The sequence below is a fragment of the Platichthys flesus genome, chromosome 10, assembly GCF_949316205.1.
Source record: "Platichthys flesus chromosome 10, fPlaFle2.1, whole genome shotgun sequence".
NCBI lineage: Eukaryota > Metazoa > Chordata > Actinopteri > Pleuronectiformes > Pleuronectidae > Platichthys > Platichthys flesus.
The window spans coordinates 24,937,271-24,959,827 of NC_084954.1; the positions used below are offsets into that span (position 1 = coordinate 24,937,271).

Sequence of the window (22,557 nt, forward strand, 5' to 3'; positions counted from 1 at the left end):
TATATCCCTTTTGATTTTCCCTTTTACATCAGCTTCCACCCTCCTCATGATCCCTTCCACACTGCTGTCTTTATTTCTCTTTACCAGATCTTGCCTGGCCGACCACATTATCCTCTTTGTAGTGCTTATGATATACCACATTGGGAAATTTCCTGAGCCTAAACCTCTTTCAACCTTATCCCAGGTCAAATTAAATCCTCGGACCACCTGCCCTAGCCGTTCCCCCACTTTACCCCATACTATCTTTGCAATTGGACAGTCCCACATGACATGCCTGACCGTTTCCTTCCCCGGACAGGTTGGCCGAGGGCACACAGGGGATCTTGCCAACCCATGCCGGTACATGGTTTCCCGCACTGGCAGGCATTTGTGCAGGCATAACCAATTGATGTCTTTTAGCTCATTGTCAAGCCCCCCTGGCTGAATCCCCCTCCAAATCTCTTTCGGGGTCCCCACCACCGAAGGTGCGACCACTCCCTTGCTGACCTCTCTGTAGAGGGCTCTGTGATCTATTTTTATTTCTCTGTTTGAGGCTTCAGGATGAGCCTGCAACCACCTGGCTGCATGGTTGCAATGCCATGGCTGCTGCTCCACCCTGGGTGCCAAATTGTTCCAGACAATCAACCCCCTAGCTTGGTACGCGAAATAGAGTCGTAAGAAGTAGCCTGAGGGGTGCTCTATCGGAAATGATAGTTCCCTACACAAGGAAGAAACAAAAATGCAGTCCAGCTTCAGCGGGAGGTGTGGCACATCCCTCCCTCCTGCTTCGATACCAGCCAGCATGCGAGTCCTAGCCACATATTCGTACCTCCCCCCCCATATGAAATGGAACACGAGGCGCATGAGAGGTCTCCTCATGCTGACTGGCAGTGGATATATGTATGCCAAATATAGGAGGGATGGCAGAATGTCTACCTTCAGTACAAGTACCTTCCCTATAAAGGTCAGGCACCTGCTCTTCCAGAGTGCAAGCCTCTTCTGGACTGCTGTAATTCGCCTGGTCCAGTTGATCGAGGCACTGTTGGCTGCCTCAAAGCTGACCCCTAGTATCTTCAGGTGACCTGTGCATAGCGACAGCCCTCCCGGTACATCTGTCCCTTCTTTCCACCTCCCAAAGAACTTGACAGAGGACTTGGCGTGATTCAGTCTTGCTCCAGACACCCGACCAAAGTCCTGAAAAATCTCTAAGGATCGGATCAGGCTCTCATCACTGTCCAGCAGCAGTGTGGTGTCGTCTGCATACTGTGACAGCTTGACCCGCAGGCCTCTGCTGCCGGGAACCAGGAAACCTTTCACCCCTGGGTCAGCCCTAATAGCTGCTGCCAGTGGCTCTATGTAAAGGATGTAGAGCAGCGGTGAGAGTGGGCAGCCCTGTCTTACCCCTGAGTGCAACCTGAAAACTTCCCCTAAGTGACCGTTGACTGCCACGGTGCTCCCCACACCTGTGTATAATGTGCGCAACCATCCGACAAAACCCTTGTTAAAGCCTAACCTTTCCAATACCCTAAACATAAAGCCCCAGTGAACCCTGTCAAAGGCCTTTGCCTGGTCGAGGCCCACCACCATAAATGGCAGGTGTCTGTCTTCTGCCCAAGCGACAGCGTCTCGTATGAGCTGGAGATTCCATCTAACAGAGCGCCCCGCCACCCCACACGTTTGGTCCACATGGACCACGTGTGGAAGCGCTGTGCCCAGACGATCCGCTAGGACCTTTGCCAGGAGTTTATAGTCAACACACAACATTGTCAGTGGCCGCCAGTTTCCGAGGTCGGTGCCATCCCCCTTTTTAAACAGAAGGGAGATCACCCCTGTAGCCATAGTCCCTCCCATTGCACCTGTGAGAAGCACTGTGGACAACACCTCCAACACTACCGGTCCAAGAATCTCCCAGAACTTGAGATAAAACTCCACCGGCAGTCCGTCGATGCCAGGCACCTTCCGCTTGTTCATTTTACCAAGGGCTCCCTCGAGCTCTTTGAGTGTGAGCGGGGCCTCCAAAGCCTGCGCTATGTCCGACGGCACCTGCTTGGTCAGTAAGTTCAGGAAGTATTCCCCTCCCCCTACATCTACCTCTTTCTCCTGGAAACTTGTGCGGTAGTGGTCAGTAGCAGCCCCCACCATCTCAGCTGCCTCCGACACTACCACACCCTGCTTGTCCCTGATCCCGGTCTGTACCTGTCTTTTCCTGTCTGCCCGTATTGAGCTGAAGAAAGCAGCAGAACATGTCTCATGCTTCTCCAAGTAATTTCGTTGCACCAGGAACAGGTAAGCCCGGGCCCTACCCTCAAAGACCTCCCTGAGCTTTGCTTTTAGGGAGTCACAAGCCCACTGATTTACTGTGCCAGTGCTGTTTCCTTTGCTGTATTCAAGCTCGAGGAGGTGCTGTAAGCGAAACAACTCTCTCTTTGCCACCCTCACCTTCTTTTTAGAAAAACTGTCGCAAAACATTTTCATGCGTTTCTTGGCTACTTCCCACCACTCCATCACTCCAGTACACAATGGTCTTAGTCCTAAAAGTTTTTTGAAAAACAGTTTAAAACTTTGTTTGAACATGTCCTCCTCTAGTATGCTTATATTTAAGCGCCAGTACCCACGCCCAAAAACAGGCAGGCACAGGCGCACCTCAAACAGCAGCCCATCATGGTCAGAGAAAAACACAGGGAGCAGTCGACCTGACACCAATATCATAGACTTTGAGGCAAACACGTAGTCAAGACGTCTATACGTTCCGCGTGAATTACGCCATGTGGGACCGTCTGCCAGTGGCCTAACCATCCTCCCCCCATCTACTAACCCGTGTCTAGCCATGAGGTGGGAGATATAAATATCGCTGGTGTCCCCCCCCTTGCCTAACTGCACATTGAAATCCCCACCTACAATTACCTGCCTATTGGTGGTCAGGTGTGTCTCTACTAAACCAAACATTTCTTGTCTTTCCCTCTGAGTTTGTGGTCCATACACCACAACAACCCTCAGCTTGTTGGTCCCCCATGTGATGTCAGCACCCAGTATCCTCCCTTGGACAATTGTGAACACATCCTCCACCCTTATCTCTTTAACCCCAAACAATATCCCTACACCTGTAGAGTGGACCCCTCCCACACTCCAGATTGAATCCCCTTTCGTCCACTCCCTTGAGAATTTCGCTACATCCCCTATGTCCCTTAGATGAACCTCCTGCAATAAACAAATATCAACATGCAGATGGTCCACAAAATCATAAACAACCCTTCTTTTAAACGTGTCCCTCATTCCTCTTACATTTAATGAAAGCATCTTTACTACAGCCATTATAATTTGTATTTTTAAAGTGTTTACAGCCACACAAACCCCCCCCCCCCCAAATACAACCTCCCTACTGCGAGAAGAAGTCCTCCCTCTCCATCTCGTCCGCCCAGGAAAAGGGCACTGGATTTGGCGATGTTGATGGCCTGTTGGGTCCCTCATATGCATCTTCTCCCATAGGGGATAGTATATTGAGCAGGTCTGGAGGTAAATCCAGCTCCAGCCCACAACCTACATTTGGCAGCTCACATGGATCTCCTCCGATATGCTCAATAGCTTCCCCACCCTTACCTAGCCCTATGTTACCCCCATCCTGCTCCTGATGTCCTCCCTCCTCTGCAGCCCTTCTTTGCTGCTCTACCCCACTAACCATCCCACCATCAACTCCCTTCTCTTGGTCCTGTCCCTCGGCCCCGTTGCCTTCCCCCTTTGACTTTTTACTATGGCCCTCCTCCTTACTCTCTCCGCTTCTAATTGCTTTCCCCCCTCCGAAAACCTGTGATCCTTTCCGTGCCCCCTTCTTGATCTTGGAGGTCGCTGGATCTGGTCTGATGGGAGGAAATTCTCCCCCTGCGTGGTCACAGGTCACCTGGGCTTCGGTATCCCGGGTGGCACTGCCTTTTGTTCCTTTCTCCAGGGGGACTTCCTCTGTTCCAATCTCAGAAAGATCCGTAGCTGGCGCCGCCAGTACCGGTGTGCATGAGCCATTCTCTGCAGGCAAGGGTCCCTTTCCTGGATGCTTTGCTTTTTCTGGTTCTCCATTGGACTTGGCCACTTCCGCAAAGGTCCTCCTTCTGCTTGGACAGTTGCGGTAAAGGTGGCCCATTTCACCACATCCATGACAGGCCTTGGGCCCTGTGCACTCTTTAGCCTCATGGCCCCCTTGGCCACAGGTACGGCAGCCGGCTCTGGAACAGCCTGCCTCTGTATGGCCTGACTGCCTGCAACGCCTACAGAAAGCTGGTTGCCGGGCGTAAAACAGGTAACCGCGGTCCCCACCAAGGCTGAAAAGAGCAGGTGGATGCTTCAGTCCTCCATGTCCTTCTGCGTCAGGGTTCAGCAGCACTTGGAACTGCCTTCTTCCTGTCCAGAATCCCCTCATGTCTTTTACGTACCTAGCACTAGTCACAACCTCTCCGTGCTGTCCCAAAAAAGCCACTAGTGCTAGGTCGGTGACGAAGGGGTTGTAGGTATGCACCGTGATAGTTATGAAATTTGGTCTGTCCAGGTTCAAAATCTTGTAACCGGCTATGAATCTTGTCCCAGCCTCCTTTCTACAGGCTTCAGCCACTCTTGAATACATATCTTCACTGACCAGGGTAACGTCAAAGGCTTTTTCTGGCTGGTTCCACTGGATGCAGTATACATCTTCTACCTTCAGCCTCAGTTGTTCCAAGATGACATTTTTGCAGAACCAGTCTCTCGAAATCAGATGTTCCTCCACCGGCTCAGCCTGAAAGCGTATCGTGAACCTCACGCCGACCTTTGGGCTCGTCTGTTCCTTGGAGGCCGTTGGGGCCATCTTTTTGTCAGCTGTGTTCCTTCTTCGTCCAACTCTGTCGCCGTTTCTCCACTTGATCTTAGCCAAAAGGCAGAGAAGCGATAATCCACGAGTGTTGGATGTCCACGGTAACCTCTTGGCACAAATCTCCCTTGCTGTGGTACCCCGTTTGTAGGTGTGCGTAACAATGGCTCATGACCTCCGCCCAAGCTCTCCTTTGTGGACACCTGATTGCTGACCTAGACAGCTCTTTGACTTTTCACAATTTCATAAGGCTCAGCCATACAGCAAAGCCTGCCAAAAATAGATTCAACTCATGTTTGTTCCTCTCCACGGAAGTCTTTAGTAAAAGGCGTAAGACTTGTGCGTTATGAAGAGAAACCAGAGTCAGCATGGCCCTCTGCTCGAGAGCAGCGGTGGAGCCTCTCGGTCACAGTCACCACCTTCGCGGTGGGCCTCTCTTTGCTTTCCGCATGTCAGATTCTAGTATACAACATTCCCACCACGCCCCCATCTGCCAACACAAATTATACAAGGCTTTATTTGCTCCTGCCCTGACTAGTGATTGGCTTTTAAGCCTTGTTAAGCGATACATCCCTGAACCACATACATTGGGTCCAAAAGCGGACTCTGCTTTCTCACCAAGTCTCCCAGGAGATGTTGAGTGAAAACACGTTTCAGTTTTTGACAAATGCTTCTGATTCTATTTGGAATCCAGTTGATGCTCATTGTGACCCCGTGCAGAGTCATGCATAATCACTTCACAAGGCAGTGAGTCATAAGAGCAGTTTTGCACACTTGTCAAACTCTGCCAGGCCATTCCCTCAGTTTCATTGACCCAGTGTAGAATTCACCTTGAAACCTCCACAATTGTTTGAGTGTTTGCTTTTCTACAAGGTAAGAACAGAGTGCACCGTTCACTGCGGCACTGCAATGCTAGGTCGATGCGTGGAGAGAAGGGAGCAAGCTCCAAATTTCTGCTCCTCTTGCCAAAAATCTGCTTAATATGTAGTCCTCATATAGAGGACATATCAGATATTAAACTGATAAGAACAGATACTACACTTGATCTTAGCCAAAAGGCCGAGAAGCGATAATCCACAAGTGTTGGATGTCCAAGCTAACCTCTTGGCACAAATCTCCCTTGCTGTGGTACCCCGTTTGTAGGTGTGCATAACAATGGCTGCTCATCACCTCCGCCCAAGCTCTCCTTTGTGGACACCTGATTGCTGACCTAGACAGCTCTTTGACTTTTCACAATTTCATAAGGCTCAGCAAAACAGCAAAGCCTGCCAAAAATAGATTCAACTCATGTTTGTTCCTCTCCACGGAAGTCTTTAGTAAAAGGCGAAAGACTTGTGCGTTATGAAGAGAAACCAGAGTCAGCATGGCCCTCTGCTCGAGAGCAGCGGTGGAGCCTCTCGGTCACAGTCACCACCTTCGCGGTGGGCATCTCTTTGCTTTCCGCATGTCAGATTCTAGTATACAACATTCCCACCACGCCCCCATCTGCCAACACAAATTATACAAGGCTTTATTTGCTCCTGCCCTGACTAGTGATTGGCTTTTAAGCCTTTTTAAGCAATACATCCCTGAACCACTTACATTGGGTCCAAAAGCGGACTCTGCTTTCTCACCAAGTCTCCCAGGAGATGTTGAGTGAAAACACGTTTCAGTTTTTGACAAATGCTTCTGATTCTATTTGGAATCCAGTTGATGCTCATTGTGACCCCGTGCAGAGTCATGCATAATCACTTCACAAGGCAGTGAGTCATAAGAGCAGTTTTGCACACTTGTCAAACTCTGCCAGGCCATTCCCTCAGTTTCATTGACCCAGTGTAGAATTCACCTTGAAACCTCCACAATTGTTTGAGTGTTTGCTTTTCTACAAGGTAAGAACAGAGTGCACCGTTCCCAGCGGCACTGCAATGCTAGGTCGATGCGTGGAGAGAAGGGAGCAAGCTCCAAATTTCTGCTCCTCTTGCCAAAAATCTGCTTAATATGTAGTCCTCATATAGAGGACATATCAGATATTAAACTGATAAGAACAGATACTACACTTGATCTTAGCCAAAAGGCCGAGAAGTGATAATCCCCAAGTGTTGGATGTCCAAGCTAACCTCTTGGCACAAATCTCCCTTGCTGTGGTACCCCGTTTGTAGGTGTGCATAACAATGGCTGCTCATCACCTCCGCCCAAGCTCTCCTTTGTGGACACCTGATTGCTGACCTAGACAGCTCTTTGACTTTTCACAATTTCATAAGGCTCAGCCATACAGCAAAGCCTGCCAAAAATAGATTCAACTCATGTTTGTTCCTCTCCACGGAAGTCTTTAGTAAAAGGCGAAAGACTTGTGCGTTATGAAGAGAAACCAGAGTCAGCATGGCCCTCTGCTCGAGAGCAGCGGAGGAGCCTCTCGGTCACAGTCACCACCTTCGCGGTGGGCCTCTCTTTGCTTTCCGCATGTCAGATTCTAGTATACAACATTCCCACCACGCCCCCATCTGCCAACACAAATTATACAAGGCTTTATTTGCTCCTGCCCTGACTAATGATTGGCTTTTAAGCCTTTTTAAGCAATACATCCCTGAACCACTTACATTGGGTCCAAAAGCGGACTCTGCTTTCTCACCAAGTCTCCCAGGAGATGTTGAGTGAAAACACGTTTCAGTTTTTGACAAATGATTCTGATTCTATTTGGAATCCAGTTGATGCTCATTGTGACCCCGTGCAGAGTCATGCATAATCACTTCACAAGGCAGTGAGTCATAAGAGCAGTTTTGCACACTTGTCAAACTCTGCCAGGCCATTCCCTCAGTTTCATTCACCCAGTGTAGAATTCACCTTGAAACCTCCACAATTGTTTGAGTGTTTGGTTTTCTACAAGGTAAGAACAGAGTGCAGCGTTCCCAGCGGCACTGCAATGCTAGGTCGATGCGTGGAGAGAAGGGAGCAAGCTCCAAATTTCTGCTCCTCTTGCCAAAAATCTGCTTAATATGTAGTCCTCATATAGAGGACATATCAGATATTAAACTGATAGGAACAGATACTACACTTGATCTTAGCCAAAATGCCGAGAAGCGATAATCCACAAGTGTTGGATGTCCAAGCTAACCTCTTGGCACAAATCTCCCTTGCTGTGGTACCCCGTTTGTAGGTGTGCATAACAATGGCTGCTCATCACCTCCGCCCAAGCTCTCCTTTGTGGACACCTGATTGCTGACCTAGACAGCTCTTTGACTTTTCACAATTTCATAAGGCTCAGCCATACAGCAAAGCCTGCCAAAAATAGATTCAACTCATGTTTGTTCCTCTCCACGGAAGTCTTTAGTAAAAGGCGAAAGACTTGTGCGTTATGAAGAGAAACCAGAGTCAGCATGGCCCTCTGCTCGAGAGCAGCGGTGGAGCCTCTCGGTCACAGTCACCACCTTCGCGGTGGGCCTCTCTTTGCTTTGCGCATGTCAGATTCTAGTATACAACATTCCCACCACGCCCCCATCTGCCAACACAAATTATACAAGGCTTTATTTGCTCCTGCCCTGACTAGTGATTGGCTTTTAAGCCTTTTTAAGCAATACATCCCTGAACCACTTACATTGGGTCCAAAAGCGGACTCTGCTTTCTCACCAAGTCTCCCAGGAGATGTTGAGTGAAAACACGTTTCAGTTTTTGACAAATGCTTCTGATTCTATTTGGAATCCAGTTGATGCTCATTGTGACCCCGTGCAGATTCATGCATAATCACTTCACAAGGCAGTGAGTCATCAGAGCAGTTTTGCACACTTGTCAAACTCTGCCAGGCCATTCCCTCAGTTTCATTGACCCAGTGTAGAATTCACCTGGAAACCTCCACAATTGTTTGAGTGTTTGCTTTTCTACAAGGTAAGAACAGAGTGCACCGTTCCCAGCGGCACTGCAATGCTAGGTCGATGCGTGGAGAGAAGGGAGCAAGCTCCAAATTTCTGCTCCTCTTGCCAAAAATCTGCTTAATATGTAGTCCTCATATAGAGGACATATCAGATATTAAACTGATAAGAACAGATACTACACTTGATCTTACCCAAGAGGCCGAGAAGCGATAATCCACAAGTGTTGGATGTCCAAGCCAACCTCTTGGCACAAATCTCCCTTGCTGTGGTACCCCGTTTGTAGGTGTGCATAACAATGGCTGCTCATCACCTCCGCCCAAGCTCTCCTTTGTGGACACCTGATTGCTGACCTAGACAGCTCTATGACTTTTCACAATTTCATAAGGCTCAGCCATACAGCAAAGCCTGCCAAAAATAGATTCAACTCATGTTTGTTCCTCTCCACGGAAGTCTTTAGTAAAAGGCGAAAGACTTGTGCGTTATGAAGAGAAACCAGAGTCAGCATGGCCCTCTGCTCGAGAGCAGCGGTGGAGCCTCTCGGTCACAGTCACCACCTTCGCGGTGGGCCTCTATTTGCTTTCCGCATGTCAGATTCTAGTATACAACATTCCCACCACGCCCCCATCTGCCAACACAAATTATACAAGGCTTTATTTGCTCCTGCCCTGACTAGTGATTGGCTTTTAAGCCTTTTTAAGCAATACATCCCTGAACCACTTACATTGGGTCCAAAAGCGGACTCTGCTTTCTCACCAAGTCTCCCAGGAGATGTTGAGTGAAAACACGTTTCAGTTTTTGACAAATGCTTCTGATTCTATTTGGAATCCAGTTGATGCTCATTGTGACCCCGTGCAGATTCATGCATAATCGCTTCACAAGGCAGTGAGTCATCAGAGCAGTTTTGCACACTTGTCAAACTCTGCCAGGCCATTCCCTCAGTTTCATTGACCCAGTGTAGAATTCACCTGGAAACCTCCACAATTGTTTGAGTGTTTGCTTTTCCACAAGGTAAGAACAGAGTGCACCGTTCCCAGCGGCACTGCAATGCTAGGTCGATGCATGGAGAGAAGGGAGCAAGCTCCAAATTTCTGCTCCTCTTGCCAAAAATCTGCTTAATATGTAGTCCTCATATAGAGGACATATCAGATATTAAACTGATAAGAACAGATACTACACTTGATCTTACCCAAGAGGCCGAGAAGCGATAATCCACAAGTGTTGGATGTCCACGCCAACCTCTTGGCACAAATCTCCCTTGCTGTGGTACCCCGTTTGTAGGTGTGCGTAACAATGGCTCATGACCTCCGCCCAAGCTCTCCTTTGCGGACACCTGATTGCTGACCTAGACAGCTCTTTGACTTTTCACAATTTCATAAGGCTCAGCCATACAGCAAAGCCTGCCAAAAATAGATTCAACTCATGTTTGTTCCTCTCCACGGAAGTCTTTAGTAAAAGGCGAAAGACTTGTGCGTTATGAAGAGAAACCAGAGTCAGCATGGCCCTCTGCTCGAGAGCAGCGGTGGAGCCTCTCGGTCACAGTCACCACCTTCGCGGTGGGCCTCTCTTTGCTTTCCGCATGTCAGATTCTAGTATACAACATTCCCACCACGCCCCCATCTGCCAACACAAATTATACAAGGCTTTATTTGCTCCTGCCCTGACTAGTGATTGGCTTTTAAGCCTTTTTAAGCAATACATCCCTGAACCACTTACATTGGGTCCAAAAGCGGACTCTGCTTTCTCACCTAGTCTCCCAGGAGATGTTGAGTGAAAACACGTTTCAGTTTTTGACAAATGCTTCTGATTCTATTTGGAATCCAGTTGATGCTCATTGTGACCCCGTGCAGATTCATGCATAATCGCTTCACAAGGCAGTGAGTCATCAGAGCAGTTTTGCACACTTGTCAAACTCTGCCAGGCCATTCCCTCAGTTTCATTGACCCAGTGTAGAATTCACCTTGAAACCTCCACAATTGTTTGAGTGTTTGCTTTTCTACAAGGTAAGAACAGAGTGCACCGTTCCCAGCAGCACTGCAATGCTAGGTCGATGCGTGGAGAGAAGGGAGCAAGCTCCATATTTCTGCTCCTCTTGCCAAAAATCTGCTTAATATGTAGTCCTCATATAGAGGACATATCAGATATTAAACTGATAAGAACAGATACTACACCTGATCTTACACAAGAGGCCGAGAAGCGATAATCCACAAGTGTTGGATGTCCACGCCAACCTCTTGGCACAAATCTCCCTTGCTGTGGTACCCCGTTTGTAGGTGTGCGTAACAATGGCTCATGACCTCCGCCCAAGCTCTCCTTTGCGGACACCTGATTGGTGACCTAGACAGCTCTTTGACTTTTCACAATTTCTTAAGGCTCAGCCATACAGCAAAGCCTGCCAAAAATAGATTCAACTCATGTTTGTTCCTCTCCACGGAAGTCTTTAGTAAAAGGCGAAAGACTTGTGCGTTATGAAGAGAAACCAGAGTCAGCATGGCCCTCTGCTCGAGAGCAGCGGTGGAGCCTCTCGGTCACAGTCACCACCTTCGCGGTGGGCCTCTCTTTGCTTTCCGCATGTCAGATTCTAGTATACAACATTCCCACCACGCCCCCATCTGCCAACACAAATTATACAAGGCTTTATTTGCTCCTGCCCTGACTAGTGATTGGCTTTTAAGCCTTTTTAAGCAATACATCCCTGAACCACTTACATTGGGTCCAAAAGCGGACTCTGCTTTCTCACCAAGTCTCCCAGGAGATGTTGAGTGAAAACACGTTTCAGTTTTTGACAAATGCTTCTGATTCTATTTGGAATCCAGTTGATGCTCATTGTGACCCCGTGCAGATTCATGCATAATCGCTTCACAAGGCAGTGAGTCATCAGAGCAGTTTTGCACACTTGTCAAACTCTGCCAGGCCATTCCCTCAGTTTCATTGACCCAGTGTAGAATTCACCTTGAAACCTCCACAATTGTTTGAGTGTTTGCTTTTCTACAAGGTAAGAACAGAGTGCACCGTTCCCAGCGGCACTGCAATGCTAGGTCGATGCGTGGAGAGAAGGGAGCAAGCTCCAAATTTCTGCTCCTCTTGCCAAAAATCTGCTTAATATGTAGTCCTCATATAGAGGACATATCAGATATTAAACTGATAAGAACAGATACTACACTTGATCTTAGCCAAAAGGCCGAGAAGCGATAATCCACAAGTGTTGGATGTCCACGCCAACCTCTTGGCACAAATCTCCCTTGCTGTGGTACCCCGTTTGTAGGTGTGCGTAACAATGGCTCATGACCTCCGCCCAAGCTCTCCTTTGTGGACACCTGATTGCTGACCTAGACAGCTCTTTGACTTTTCACAATTTCATAAGGCTCAGCCATACAGCAAAGCCTGCCAAAAATAGATTCAACTCATGTTTGTTCCTCTCCACGGAAGTCTTTAGTAAAAGGCGAAAGACTTGTGCGTTATGAAGAGAAACCAGAGTCAGCATGGCCCTCTGCTCGAGAGCAGCGGTGGAGCCTCTCGGTCACAGTCACCACCTTCGCGGTGGGCATCTCTTTGCTTTCCGCATGTCAGATTCTAGTATACAACATTCCCACCACGCCCCCATCTGCCAACACAAATTATACAAGGCTTTATTTGCTCCTGCCCTGACTAGTGATTGGCTTTTAAGCCTTTTTAAGCAATACATCCCTGAACCACTTACATTGGGTCCAAAAGCGGACTCTGCTTTCTCACCAAGTCTCCCAGGAGATGTTGAGTGAAAACACGTTTCAGTTTTTGACAAATGCTTCTGATTCTATTTGGAATCCAGTTGATGCTCATTGTGACCCCGTGCAGATTCATGCATAATCGCTTCACAAGGCAGTGAGTCATCAGAGCAGTTTTGCACACTTGTCAAACTCTGCCAGGCCATTCCCTCAGTTTTATTGACCCAGTGTAGAATTCACCTTGAAACCTCCACAATTGTTTGAGTGTTTGCTTTTCTACAAGGTAAGAACAGAGTGCACCGTTCCCAGCGGCACTGCAATGCTAGGTCGATGAGTGGAGAGAAGGGAGCAAGCTCCAAATTTCTGCTCCTCTTGCCAAAAATCTGCTTAATATGTAGTCCTCATATAGAGGACATATCAGATATTAAACTGATAAGAACAGATACTACACTTGATCTTAGCCAAAAGGCCGAGAAGCGATAATCCACAAGTGTTGGATGTCCAATCTAACCTCTTGGCACAAATCTCCCTTGCTGTGGTACCCCGTTTGTAGGTGTGCATAACAATGGCTGCTCATCACCTCCGCCCAAGCTCTCCTTTGTGGACACCTGATTGCTGACCTAGACAGCTCTTTGACTTTTCACAATTTCATAAGGCTCAGCCATACAGCAAAGCCTGCCAAAAATAGATTCAACTCATGTTTGTTCCTCTCCACGGAAGTCTTCAGTAAAAGGCGAAAGACTTGTGCGTTATGAAGAGAAACCAGAGTCAGCGTGGCCCTCTGCTCGAGAGCAGCGTTGGAGCATCTCGGTCACAGTCACCACCTTCGCGGTGGGGTTTCTCTTTGATTTCCGCATGTCAGATTCTAGTATACAACAGTCCACCACGCCCCCATCTGCCAACACAAATTATACAAGGCTTTATTTGCTCCTGCCCTGACTAGTGATTGGCTTTTAAGCCTTTTTAAGCGATACATCCCTGAACCACTTACATTGGGTCCAAAAGCGGACTCTGCTTTCTCACCAAGTCTCCCAGGAGATGTTGAGTGAAAACACGTTTCAGTTTTTGACAAATGCTTCTGATTCTATTTGGAATCCAGTTGATGCTCATTGTGACCCCGTGCAGAGTCATGCATAATCACTTCACAAGGCAGTGAGTCATAAGAGCAGTTTTGCACACTTGTCAAACTCTGCAAGGCCATTCCCTCAGTTTCATTGACCCAGTGTAGAATTCACCTTGAAACCTCCACAATTGTTTGAGTGTTTGCTTTTCTACAAGGTAAGAACAGAGTGCACCGTTCCCAGCGGCACTGCAATGCTAGGCCAATGCTCGAAGAGAAGGGAGCAAGCTCCAAATTTCTGCTCCTCTTGCCAAAAATCTGCTTAATATGTAGTCCTCATATAGAGCACATATCAGATATTAAACTGATAAGAACAGATTTTTTTTTTTTTTTTTTTTTTTTTTTTTTTATTACAAAAAACTTTCATCAGTTCAGTACAAATCAAGTCAAATCAATACAAATCAATTATCATGTATGACCATCCCTAATACAATTTTCGGCCACGACTGTGAGCCTTTACAGTCATAAATATTCGTTTTTCATATCCTACCCGGTCCATATTGCAGTAACAAAGGTGAAAACAATAAAAGAAAACAAAAAACAGCCCAAAGAACTCCTTTTGACCTAACACTCAGTTCACCATATCCACCCAAACCCTCCCTTCCACCTTTCTAGGGCTGCATGCTTCCCCCACTTCTCTATATCCCTTTTGATTTTCCCTTTTACATCAGCTTCCACCCTCCTCATGATCCCTTCCACACTGCTGTCTTTATTTCTCTTTACCAGATCTTGCCTGGCCGACCACATTATCCTCTTTGTAGTGCTTATGATATACCACATTGGGAAATTTCCTGAGCCTAAACCTCTTTCAACCTTATCCCAGGTCAAATTAAATCCTCGGACCACCTGCCCTAGCCGTTCCCCCACTTTACCCCATACTATCTTTGCAATTGGACAGTCCCACATGACATGCCTGACCGTTTCCTCCCCCGGACAGGTTGGCCGAGGGCACACAGGGGATCTTGCCAACCCATGCCGGTACATGGTTTCCCGCACTGGCAGGCATTTGTGCAGGCATAACCAATTGATGTCTTTTAGCTCATTGTCAAGCCCCCCTGGCTGAATCCCCCTCCAAATCTCTTTCGGGGTCCCCACCACCGAAGGTGCGACCACTCCCTTGCTGACCTCTCTGTAGAGGGCTCTGTGATCTATTTTTATTTCTCTGTTTGAGGCTTCAGGATGAGCCTGCAACCACCTGGCTGCATGGTTGCAATGCCATGGCTGCTGCTCCACCCTGGGTGCCAAATTGTTCCAGACAATCAACCCCCTAGCTTGGTACGCGAAATAGAGTCGTAAGAAGTAGCCTGAGGGGTGCTCTATCGGAAATGATAGTTCCCTACACAAGGAAGAAACAAAAATGCAGTCCAGCTTCAGCGGGAGGTGTGGCACATCCCTCCCTCCTGCTTCGATACCAGCCAGCATGCGAGTCCTAGCCACATATTCGTACCTCCCCCCCCATATGAAATGGAACACGAGGCGCATGAGAGGTCTCCTCATGCTGACTGGCAGTGGATATATGTATGCCAAATATAGGAGGGATGGCAGAATGTCTACCTTCAGTACAAGTACCTTCCCTATAAAGGTCAGGCACCTGCTCTTCCAGAGTGCAAGCCTCTTCTGGACTGCTGTAATTCGCCTGGTCCAGTTGATCGAGGCACTGTTGGCTGCCTCAAAGCTGACCCCTAGTATCTTCAGGTGACCTGTGCATAGCGACAGCCCTCCCGGTACATCTGTCCCTTCTTTCCACCTCCCAAAGAACTTGACAGAGGACTTGGCGTGATTCAGTCTTGCTCCAGACACCCGACCAAAGTCCTGAAAAATCTCTAAGGATCGGATCAGGCTCTCATCACTGTCCAGCAGCAGTGTGGTGTCGTCTGCATACTGTGACAGCTTGACCCGCAGGCCTCTGCTGCCGGGAACCAGGAAACCTTTCACCCCTGGGTCAGCCCTAATAGCTGCTGCCAGTGGCTCTATGTAAAGGATGTAGAGCAGCGGTGAGAGTGGGCAGCCCTGTCTTACCCCTGAGTGCAACCTGAAAACTTCCCCTAAGTGACCGTTGACTGCCACGGTGCTCCCCACACCTGTGTATAATGTGCGCAACCATCCGACAAAACCCTTGTTAAAGCCTAACCTTTCCAATACCCTAAACATAAAGCCCCAGTGAACCCTGTCAAAGGCCTTTGCCTGGTCGAGGCCCACCACCATAAATGGCAGGTGTCTGTCTTCTGCCCAAGCGACAGCGTCTCGTATGAGCTGGAGATTCCATCTAACAGAGCGCCCCGCCACCCCACACGTTTGGTCCACATGGACCACGTGTGGAAGCGCTGTGCCCAGACGATCCGCTAGGACCTTTGCCAGGAGTTTATAGTCAACACACAACATTGTCAGTGGCCGCCAGTTTCCGAGGTCGGTGCCATCCCCCTTTTTAAACAGAAGGGAGATCACCCCTGTAGCCATAGTCCCTCCCATTGCACCTGTGAGAAGCACTGTGGACAACACCTCCAACACTACCGGTCCAAGAATCTCCCAGAACTTGAGATAAAACTCCACCGGCAGTCCGTCGATGCCAGGCACCTTCCGCTTGTTCATTTTACCAAGGGCTCCCTCGAGCTCTTTGAGTGTGAGCGGGGCCTCCAAAGCCTGCGCTATGTCCGACGGCACCTGCTTGGTCAGTAAGTTCAGGAAGTATTCCCCTCCCCCTACATCTACCTCTTTCTCCTGGAAACTTGTGCGGTAGTGGTCAGTAGCAGCCCCCACCATCTCAGCTGCCTCCGACACTACCACACCCTGCTTGTCCCTGATCCCGGTCTGTACCTGTCTTTTCCTGTCTGCCCGTATTGAGCTGAAGAAAGCAGCAGAACATGTCTCATGCTTCTCCAAGTAATTTCGTTGCACCAGGAACAGGTAAGCCCGGGCCCTACCCTCAAAGACCTCCCTGAGCTTTGCTTTTAGGGAGTCACAAGCCCACTGATTTACTGTGCCAGTGCTGTTTCCTTTGCTGTATTCAAGCTCGAGGAGGTGCTGTAAGCGAAACACCTCTCTCTTTGCCACCCTCACCTTCTTTTTAGAAAAACTGTCGCAAAACATTTTCATGCGTTTCTTGGCTACTTCCCACCACTCCATCACTCCAGTACACAATGGTCTTAGTCCTAAAAGTTTTTTGAAAAACAGTTTAAAACTTTGTTTGAACATTTCCTCCTCTAGTATGCTTATATTTAAGCGCCAGTACCCACGCCCAAAAACAGGCAGGCACAGGCGCACCTCAAACAGCAGCCCATCATGGTCAGAGAAAAACACAGGGAGCAGTCGACCTGACACCAATATCATAGACTTTGAGGCAAACACGTAGTCAAGACGTCTATACGTTCCGCGTGAATTACGCCATGTGGGACCGTCTGCCAGTGGCCTAACCATCCTCCCCCCATCTACTAACCCGTGTCTAGCCATGAGGTGGGAGATATAAATATCGCTGGTGTCCCCCCCCTTGCCTAACTGCACATTGAAATCCCCACCTACAATTACCTGCCTATTGGTGGTCAGGTGTGTCTCTACTAAACCAAACATTTCTTGTCTTTCCCTCTGAGTTTGTGGTCCATACACCACAACAACCCTCAGCTTGTTGGTCCCCCATGTGATGTCAGCACCCAGTATCCTCCCTTGGACAATTGTGAACACATCCTCCACCCTTATCTCTTTAACCCCAAACAATATCCCTACACCTGTAGAGTGGACCCCTCCCACACTCCCGATTGAATCCCCTTTCGTCCACTCCCTTGAGAATTTCGCTACATCCCCTATGTCCCTTAGATGAACCTCCTGCAATAAACAAATATCAACATGCAGATGGTCCACAAAATCATAAACAACCCTTCTTTTAAACGTGTCCCTCATTCCTCTTACATTTAATGAAAGCATCTTTACTACAGCCATTATAATTTGTATTTTTAAAGTGTTTACAGCCACACAAACCCCCCCCCCCCCAAATACAACCTCCCTACTGCGAGAAGAAGTCCTCCCTCTCCATCTCGTCCGCCCAGGAAAAGGGCACTGGATTTGGCGATGTTGATGGCCTGTTGGGTCCCTCATATGCATCTTCTCCCATAGGGGATAGTATATTGAGCAGGTCTGGAGGTAAATCCAGCTCCAGCCCACAACCTACATTTGGCAGCTCACATGGATCTCCTCCGATATGCTCAATAGCTTCCCCACCCTTACCTAGCCCTATGTTACCCCCATCCTGCTCCTGATGTCCTCCCTCCTCTGCAGCCCTTCTTTGCTGCTCTACCCCACTAACCATCCCACCATCAACTCCCTTCTCTTGGTCCTGTCCCTCGGCCCCGTTGCCTTCCCCCTTTGACTTTTTACTATGGCCCTCCTCCTTACTCTCTCCGCTTCTAATTGCTTTCCCCCCTCCGAAAACCTGTGATCCTTTCCGTGCCCCCTTCTTGATCTTGGAGGTCGCTGGATCTGGTCTGATGGGAGGAAATTCTCCCCCTGCGTGGTCACAGGTCACCTGGGCTTCGGTATCCCGGGTGGCACTGCCTTTTGTTCCTTTCTCCAGGGGGACTTCCTCTGTTCCAATCTCAGAAAGATCCGTAGCTGGCGCCGCCAGTACCGGTGTGCATGAGCCATTCTCTGCAGGCAAGGGTCCCTTTCCTGGATGCTTTGCTTTTTCTGGTTCTCCATTGGACTTGGCCACTTCCGCAAAGGTCCTCCTTCTGCTTGGACAGTTGCGGTAAAGGTGGCCCATTTCACCACATCCATGACAGGCCTTGGGCCCTGTGCACTCTTTAGCCTCATGGCCCCCTTGGCCACAGGTACGGCAGCCGGCTCTGGAACAGCCTGCCTCTGTATGGCCTGACTGCCTGCAACGCCTACAGAAAGCTGGTTGCCGGGCGTAAAACAGGTAACCGCGGTCCCCACCAAGGCTGAAAAGAGCAGGTGGATGCTTCAGTCCTCCATGTCCTTCTGCGTCAGGGTTCAGCAGCACTTGGAACTGCCTTCTTCCTGTCCAGAATCCCCTCATGTCTTTTACGTACCTAGCACTAGTCACAACCTCTCCGTGCTGTCCCAAAAAAGCCACTAGTGCTAGGTCGGTGACGAAGGGGTTGTAGGTATGCACCGTGATAGTTCTGAAATTTGGTCTGTCCAGGTTCAAAATCTTGTAACCGGCTATGAATCTTGTCCCAGCCTCCTTTCTACAGGCTTCAGCCACTCTTGAATACATATCTTCACTGACCAGGGTAACGTCAAAGGCTTTTTCTGGCTGGTTCCACTGGATGCAGTATACATCTTCTACCTTCAGCCTCAGTTGTTCCAAGATGACATTTTTGCAGAACCAGTCTCTCGAAATCAGATGTTCCTCCACCGGCTCAGCCTGAAAGCGTATCGTGAACCTCACGCCGACCTTTGGGCTCGTCTGTTCCTTGGAGGCCGTTGGGGCCATCTTTTTGTCAGCTGTGTTCCTTCTTCGTCCAACTCTGTCGCCGTTTCTCCACTTGATCTTAGCCAAAAGGCAGAGAAGCGATAATCCACGAGTGTTGGATGTCCACGGTAACCTCTTGGCACAAATCTCCCTTGCTGTGATACCCCGTTTGTAGGTGTGCGTAACAATGGCTCATGACCTCCGCCCAAGCTCTCCTTTGTGGACACCTGATTGCTGACCTAGACAGCTCTTTGACTTTTCACAATTTCATAAGGCTCAGCCATACAGCAAAGCCTGCCAAAAATAGATTCAACTCATGTTTGTTCCTCTCCACGGAAGTCTTTAGTAAAAGGCGAAAGACTTGTGCGTTATGAAGAGAAACCAGAGTCAGCATGGCCCTCTGCTCGAGAGCAGCGGTGGAGCCTCTCGGTCACAGTCACCACCTTCGCGGTGGGCCTCTCTTTGCTTTCCGCATGTCAGATTCTAGTATACAACATTCCCACCACGCCCCCATCTGCCAACACAAATTATACAAGGCTTTATTTGCTCCTGCCCTGACTAGTGATTGGCTTTTAAGCCTTTTTAAGCAATACATCCCTGAACCACTTACATTGGGTCCAAAAGCGGACTCTGCTTTCTCACCAAGTCTCCCAGGAGATGTTGAGTGAAAACACGTTTCAGTTTTTGACAAATGCTTCTGATTCTATTTGGAATCCAGTTGATGCTCATTGTGACCCCGTGCAGATTCATGCATAATCGCTTCACAAGGCAGTGAGTCATCAGAGCAGTTTTGCACACTTGTCAAACTCTGCCAGGCCATTCCCTCAGTTTCATTGACCCAGTGTAGAATTCACCTTGAAACCTCCACAATTGTTTGAGTGTTTGCTTTTCTACAAGGTAAGAACAGAGTGCACCGTTCCCAGCGGCACTGCAATGCTAGGTCGAAGCGTGGAGAGAAGGGAGCAAGCTCCAAATTTCTGCTCCTCTTGCCAAAAATCTGCTTAAGATCTAGTCCTCATATAGAGGACATATCAGATATTAAACTGATAAGAACAGATACTACACTTGATCTTAGCCAAAAGGACGAGAAGCGATAATCCACAAGTGTTGGATGTCCAAGCTAACCTCTTGGCAAAAATCTCCCTTGCTGTGGTACCCCGTTTGTAGGTGTGCATAACAATTGCTGCTCATCACCTCCGCCCAAGCTCTCCTTTGTGGACACCTGATTGCTGACCTAGACAGCTCTTTGACTTTTCACAATTTCATAAGGCTCAGCCATACAGCAAAGCCTGCCAAAAATAGATTCAACTCATGTTTGTTCCTCTCCACGGAAGTCTTTAGTAAAAGGGCGAAGGCTTGTGCGTTATGAAGAGAAACCAGAGTCAGCATGGCCCTCTGCTCGAGAGCAGCGGTGGAGCCTCTCGGTCACAGTCACCACCTTCGCGGTGGGCCTCTCTTTGCTTTCCGCATGTCAGATTCTAGTATACAACATTCCCACCACGCCCCCATCTGCCAACACAAATTATACAAGGCTTTATTTGCTCCTGCCCTGACTAGTGATTGGCTTTTAAGCCTTTTTAAGCAATACATCCCTGAACCACTTACATTGGGTCCAAAAGCGGACTCTGCTTTCTCACCAAGTCTCCCAGGAGATGTTGAGTGAAAACACGTTTCAGTTTTTGACAAATGCTTCTGATTCTATTTGGAATCCAGTTGATGCTCATTGTGACCCCGTGCAGATTCATGCATAATCGCTTCACAAGGCAGTGAGTCATCAGAGCAGTTTTGCACACTTGTCAAACTCTGCCAGGCCATTCCCTCAGTTTCATTGACCCAGTGTAGAATTCACCTTGAAACCTCCACAATTGTTTGAGTGCTTGCTTTTCTACAAGGTAAGAACAGAGTGCACCGTTCCCAGCGGCACTGCAATGCTAGGTCGATGCGTGGAGAGAAGGGAGCAAGCTCCAAATTTCTGCTCCTCTTGCCAAAAATCTGCTTAATATGTAGTCCTCATATAGAGGACATATCAGATATTAAACTGATAAGAACAGATTTTTTTTTTTTTTTTTTTTTTTTTATTACAAAAAACTTTCATCAGTTCAGTACAAATCAAGTCAAATCAATACAAATCAATTATCATGTATGACCATCCCTAATACAATTTTCGGCCACGACTGTGAGCCTTTACATTCATAAATATTCGTTTTTCATATCCTACCCGGTCCATATTGCAGTAACAAAGGTGAAAACAATAAAAGAAAACAAAAAACAGCCCAAAGAACTCCATTTGACCTCACACTCAGTTCACCATATCCACCCAAACCCTCCCTTCCACCTTTCTAGGGCTGCATGCTTCCCCCACTTCTCTATATCCCTTTTGATTTTCCCTTTTACATCAGCTTCCACCCTCCTCATGATCCCTTCCACACTGCTGTCTTTATTTCTCTTTACCAGATCTTGCCTGGCCGACCACAATATCCTCTTTGTAGTGCTTATGATATACCACATTGGGAAATTTCCTGAGCCTAAACCTCTTTCAACCTTATCCCAGGTCAAATTAAATCCTCGGACCACCTGCCCTAGCCGTTCCCCCACTTTACCCCATACTATCTTTGCAATTGGACAGTCCCACATGACATGCCTGACCGTTTCCTCCCCCGGACAGGTTGGCCGAGGGCACACAGGGGATCTTGCCAACCCATGCCGGTACATGGTTTCCCGCACTGGCAGGCATTTGTGCAGGCATAACCAATTGATGTCTTTTAGCTCATTGTCAAGCCCCCGTGGCTGAATCCCCCTCCAAATCTCTTTCGGGGTCCCCACCACCGAAGGTGCGACCACTCCCTTGCTGACCTCTCTGTAGAGGGCTCTGTGATCTATTTTTATTTCTCTGTTTGAGGCTTCAGGATGAGCCTGCAACCACCTGGCTGCATGGTTGTAATGCCATGGCTGCTGCTCCACCCTGGGTGCCAAATTGTTCCAGACAATCAACCCCCTAGCTTGGTACGCGAAATAGAGTCGTAAGAAGTAGCCTGAGGGGTGCTCTATCGGAAATGATAGTTCCCTACACAAGGAAGAAACAAAAATGCAGTCCAGCTTCAGCGGGAGGTGTGGCACATCCCTCCCTCCTGCTTCGATACCAGCCAGCATGCGAGTCCTAGCCACATATTCGTACCTCCCACCCCATATGAAATGGAACACGAGGCGCATGAGAGGTCTCCTCATGCTGACTGGCAGTGGATATATGTATGCCAAATATAGGAGGGATGGCAGAATGTCTACCTTCAGTACAAGTACCTTCCCTATAAAGGTCAGGCACCTGCTCTTCCAGAGTGCAAGCCTCTTCTGGACTGCTGTAATTCGCCTGGTCCAGTTGATCGAGGCACAGTTGGCTGCCTCAAAGCTGACCCCTAGTATCTTCAGGTGACCTGTGCATAGCGACAGCCCTCCCGGTACATCTGTCCTTTCTTTCCACCTCCCAAAGAACTTGACAGAGGACTTGGCGTGATTCAGTCTTGCTCCAGACACCCGACCAAAGTCCTGAAAAATCTCTAAGGATCGGATCAGGCTCTCATCACTGTCCAGCAGCAGTGTGGTGTCGTCTGCATACTGTGACAGCTTGACCCGCAGGCCTCTGCTGCCGGGAACCAGGAAAC

At 48.5% G+C, this 22,557-nt stretch overlaps 22 non-coding genes across 22 annotated transcripts; all 22 read right to left on the reverse strand.

The window, feature by feature from the left end:
• Positions 1 to 5,063: 5,063 nt before the first annotated feature.
• LOC133963853 (U5 spliceosomal RNA) lies at positions 5,064 to 5,176 on the reverse strand. The gene has a single exon (XR_009923334.1). It is a non-coding gene; the product is annotated as a U5 spliceosomal RNA (small nuclear RNA).
• A 513-nt stretch (positions 5,177 to 5,689) lies between these two features.
• On the reverse strand, positions 5,690 to 5,881 carry LOC133962883 (U2 spliceosomal RNA). The gene has a single exon (XR_009922450.1). It is a non-coding gene; the product is annotated as a U2 spliceosomal RNA (small nuclear RNA).
• A 174-nt stretch (positions 5,882 to 6,055) lies between these two features.
• Positions 6,056 to 6,171, reverse strand: LOC133963748 (U5 spliceosomal RNA). Its single transcript, XR_009923233.1, has one exon. It is a non-coding gene; the product is annotated as a U5 spliceosomal RNA (small nuclear RNA).
• A 513-nt stretch (positions 6,172 to 6,684) lies between these two features.
• On the reverse strand, positions 6,685 to 6,876 carry LOC133962592 (U2 spliceosomal RNA). Its single transcript, XR_009922175.1, has one exon. It is a non-coding gene; the product is annotated as a U2 spliceosomal RNA (small nuclear RNA).
• A 177-nt stretch (positions 6,877 to 7,053) lies between these two features.
• LOC133963610 (U5 spliceosomal RNA) lies at positions 7,054 to 7,166 on the reverse strand. The gene has a single exon (XR_009923103.1). It is a non-coding gene; the product is annotated as a U5 spliceosomal RNA (small nuclear RNA).
• A 513-nt stretch (positions 7,167 to 7,679) lies between these two features.
• Positions 7,680 to 7,871, reverse strand: LOC133962967 (U2 spliceosomal RNA). Its single transcript, XR_009922529.1, has one exon. It is a non-coding gene; the product is annotated as a U2 spliceosomal RNA (small nuclear RNA).
• Positions 7,872 to 8,048: 177 nt separating this feature from the next.
• LOC133963612 (U5 spliceosomal RNA) lies at positions 8,049 to 8,161 on the reverse strand. The gene has a single exon (XR_009923105.1). It is a non-coding gene; the product is annotated as a U5 spliceosomal RNA (small nuclear RNA).
• Positions 8,162 to 8,674: 513 nt separating this feature from the next.
• On the reverse strand, positions 8,675 to 8,866 carry LOC133962940 (U2 spliceosomal RNA). The gene has a single exon (XR_009922504.1). It is a non-coding gene; the product is annotated as a U2 spliceosomal RNA (small nuclear RNA).
• Positions 8,867 to 9,043: 177 nt separating this feature from the next.
• On the reverse strand, positions 9,044 to 9,156 carry LOC133963613 (U5 spliceosomal RNA). Its single transcript, XR_009923106.1, has one exon. It is a non-coding gene; the product is annotated as a U5 spliceosomal RNA (small nuclear RNA).
• Positions 9,157 to 9,669: 513 nt separating this feature from the next.
• On the reverse strand, positions 9,670 to 9,861 carry LOC133962949 (U2 spliceosomal RNA). Its single transcript, XR_009922512.1, has one exon. It is a non-coding gene; the product is annotated as a U2 spliceosomal RNA (small nuclear RNA).
• Positions 9,862 to 10,035: 174 nt separating this feature from the next.
• LOC133963614 (U5 spliceosomal RNA) lies at positions 10,036 to 10,148 on the reverse strand. The gene has a single exon (XR_009923107.1). It is a non-coding gene; the product is annotated as a U5 spliceosomal RNA (small nuclear RNA).
• Positions 10,149 to 10,661: 513 nt separating this feature from the next.
• LOC133962978 (U2 spliceosomal RNA) lies at positions 10,662 to 10,853 on the reverse strand. Its single transcript, XR_009922539.1, has one exon. It is a non-coding gene; the product is annotated as a U2 spliceosomal RNA (small nuclear RNA).
• A 174-nt stretch (positions 10,854 to 11,027) lies between these two features.
• Positions 11,028 to 11,140, reverse strand: LOC133963615 (U5 spliceosomal RNA). Its single transcript, XR_009923108.1, has one exon. It is a non-coding gene; the product is annotated as a U5 spliceosomal RNA (small nuclear RNA).
• A 513-nt stretch (positions 11,141 to 11,653) lies between these two features.
• Positions 11,654 to 11,845, reverse strand: LOC133962582 (U2 spliceosomal RNA). The gene has a single exon (XR_009922166.1). It is a non-coding gene; the product is annotated as a U2 spliceosomal RNA (small nuclear RNA).
• A 174-nt stretch (positions 11,846 to 12,019) lies between these two features.
• On the reverse strand, positions 12,020 to 12,132 carry LOC133963616 (U5 spliceosomal RNA). Its single transcript, XR_009923109.1, has one exon. It is a non-coding gene; the product is annotated as a U5 spliceosomal RNA (small nuclear RNA).
• A 513-nt stretch (positions 12,133 to 12,645) lies between these two features.
• Positions 12,646 to 12,837, reverse strand: LOC133962738 (U2 spliceosomal RNA). Its single transcript, XR_009922312.1, has one exon. It is a non-coding gene; the product is annotated as a U2 spliceosomal RNA (small nuclear RNA).
• A 177-nt stretch (positions 12,838 to 13,014) lies between these two features.
• On the reverse strand, positions 13,015 to 13,127 carry LOC133963822 (U5 spliceosomal RNA). The gene has a single exon (XR_009923305.1). It is a non-coding gene; the product is annotated as a U5 spliceosomal RNA (small nuclear RNA).
• Positions 13,128 to 13,640: 513 nt separating this feature from the next.
• On the reverse strand, positions 13,641 to 13,840 carry LOC133963082 (U2 spliceosomal RNA). Its single transcript, XR_009922617.1, has one exon. It is a non-coding gene; the product is annotated as a U2 spliceosomal RNA (small nuclear RNA).
• Positions 13,841 to 19,178: 5,338 nt separating this feature from the next.
• LOC133963617 (U5 spliceosomal RNA) lies at positions 19,179 to 19,291 on the reverse strand. Its single transcript, XR_009923110.1, has one exon. It is a non-coding gene; the product is annotated as a U5 spliceosomal RNA (small nuclear RNA).
• Positions 19,292 to 19,804: 513 nt separating this feature from the next.
• LOC133962944 (U2 spliceosomal RNA) lies at positions 19,805 to 19,996 on the reverse strand. Its single transcript, XR_009922507.1, has one exon. It is a non-coding gene; the product is annotated as a U2 spliceosomal RNA (small nuclear RNA).
• A 177-nt stretch (positions 19,997 to 20,173) lies between these two features.
• On the reverse strand, positions 20,174 to 20,286 carry LOC133963880 (U5 spliceosomal RNA). The gene has a single exon (XR_009923360.1). It is a non-coding gene; the product is annotated as a U5 spliceosomal RNA (small nuclear RNA).
• A 513-nt stretch (positions 20,287 to 20,799) lies between these two features.
• Positions 20,800 to 20,993, reverse strand: LOC133962990 (U2 spliceosomal RNA). The gene has a single exon (XR_009922550.1). It is a non-coding gene; the product is annotated as a U2 spliceosomal RNA (small nuclear RNA).
• Positions 20,994 to 22,557: the final 1,564 nt, after the last annotated feature.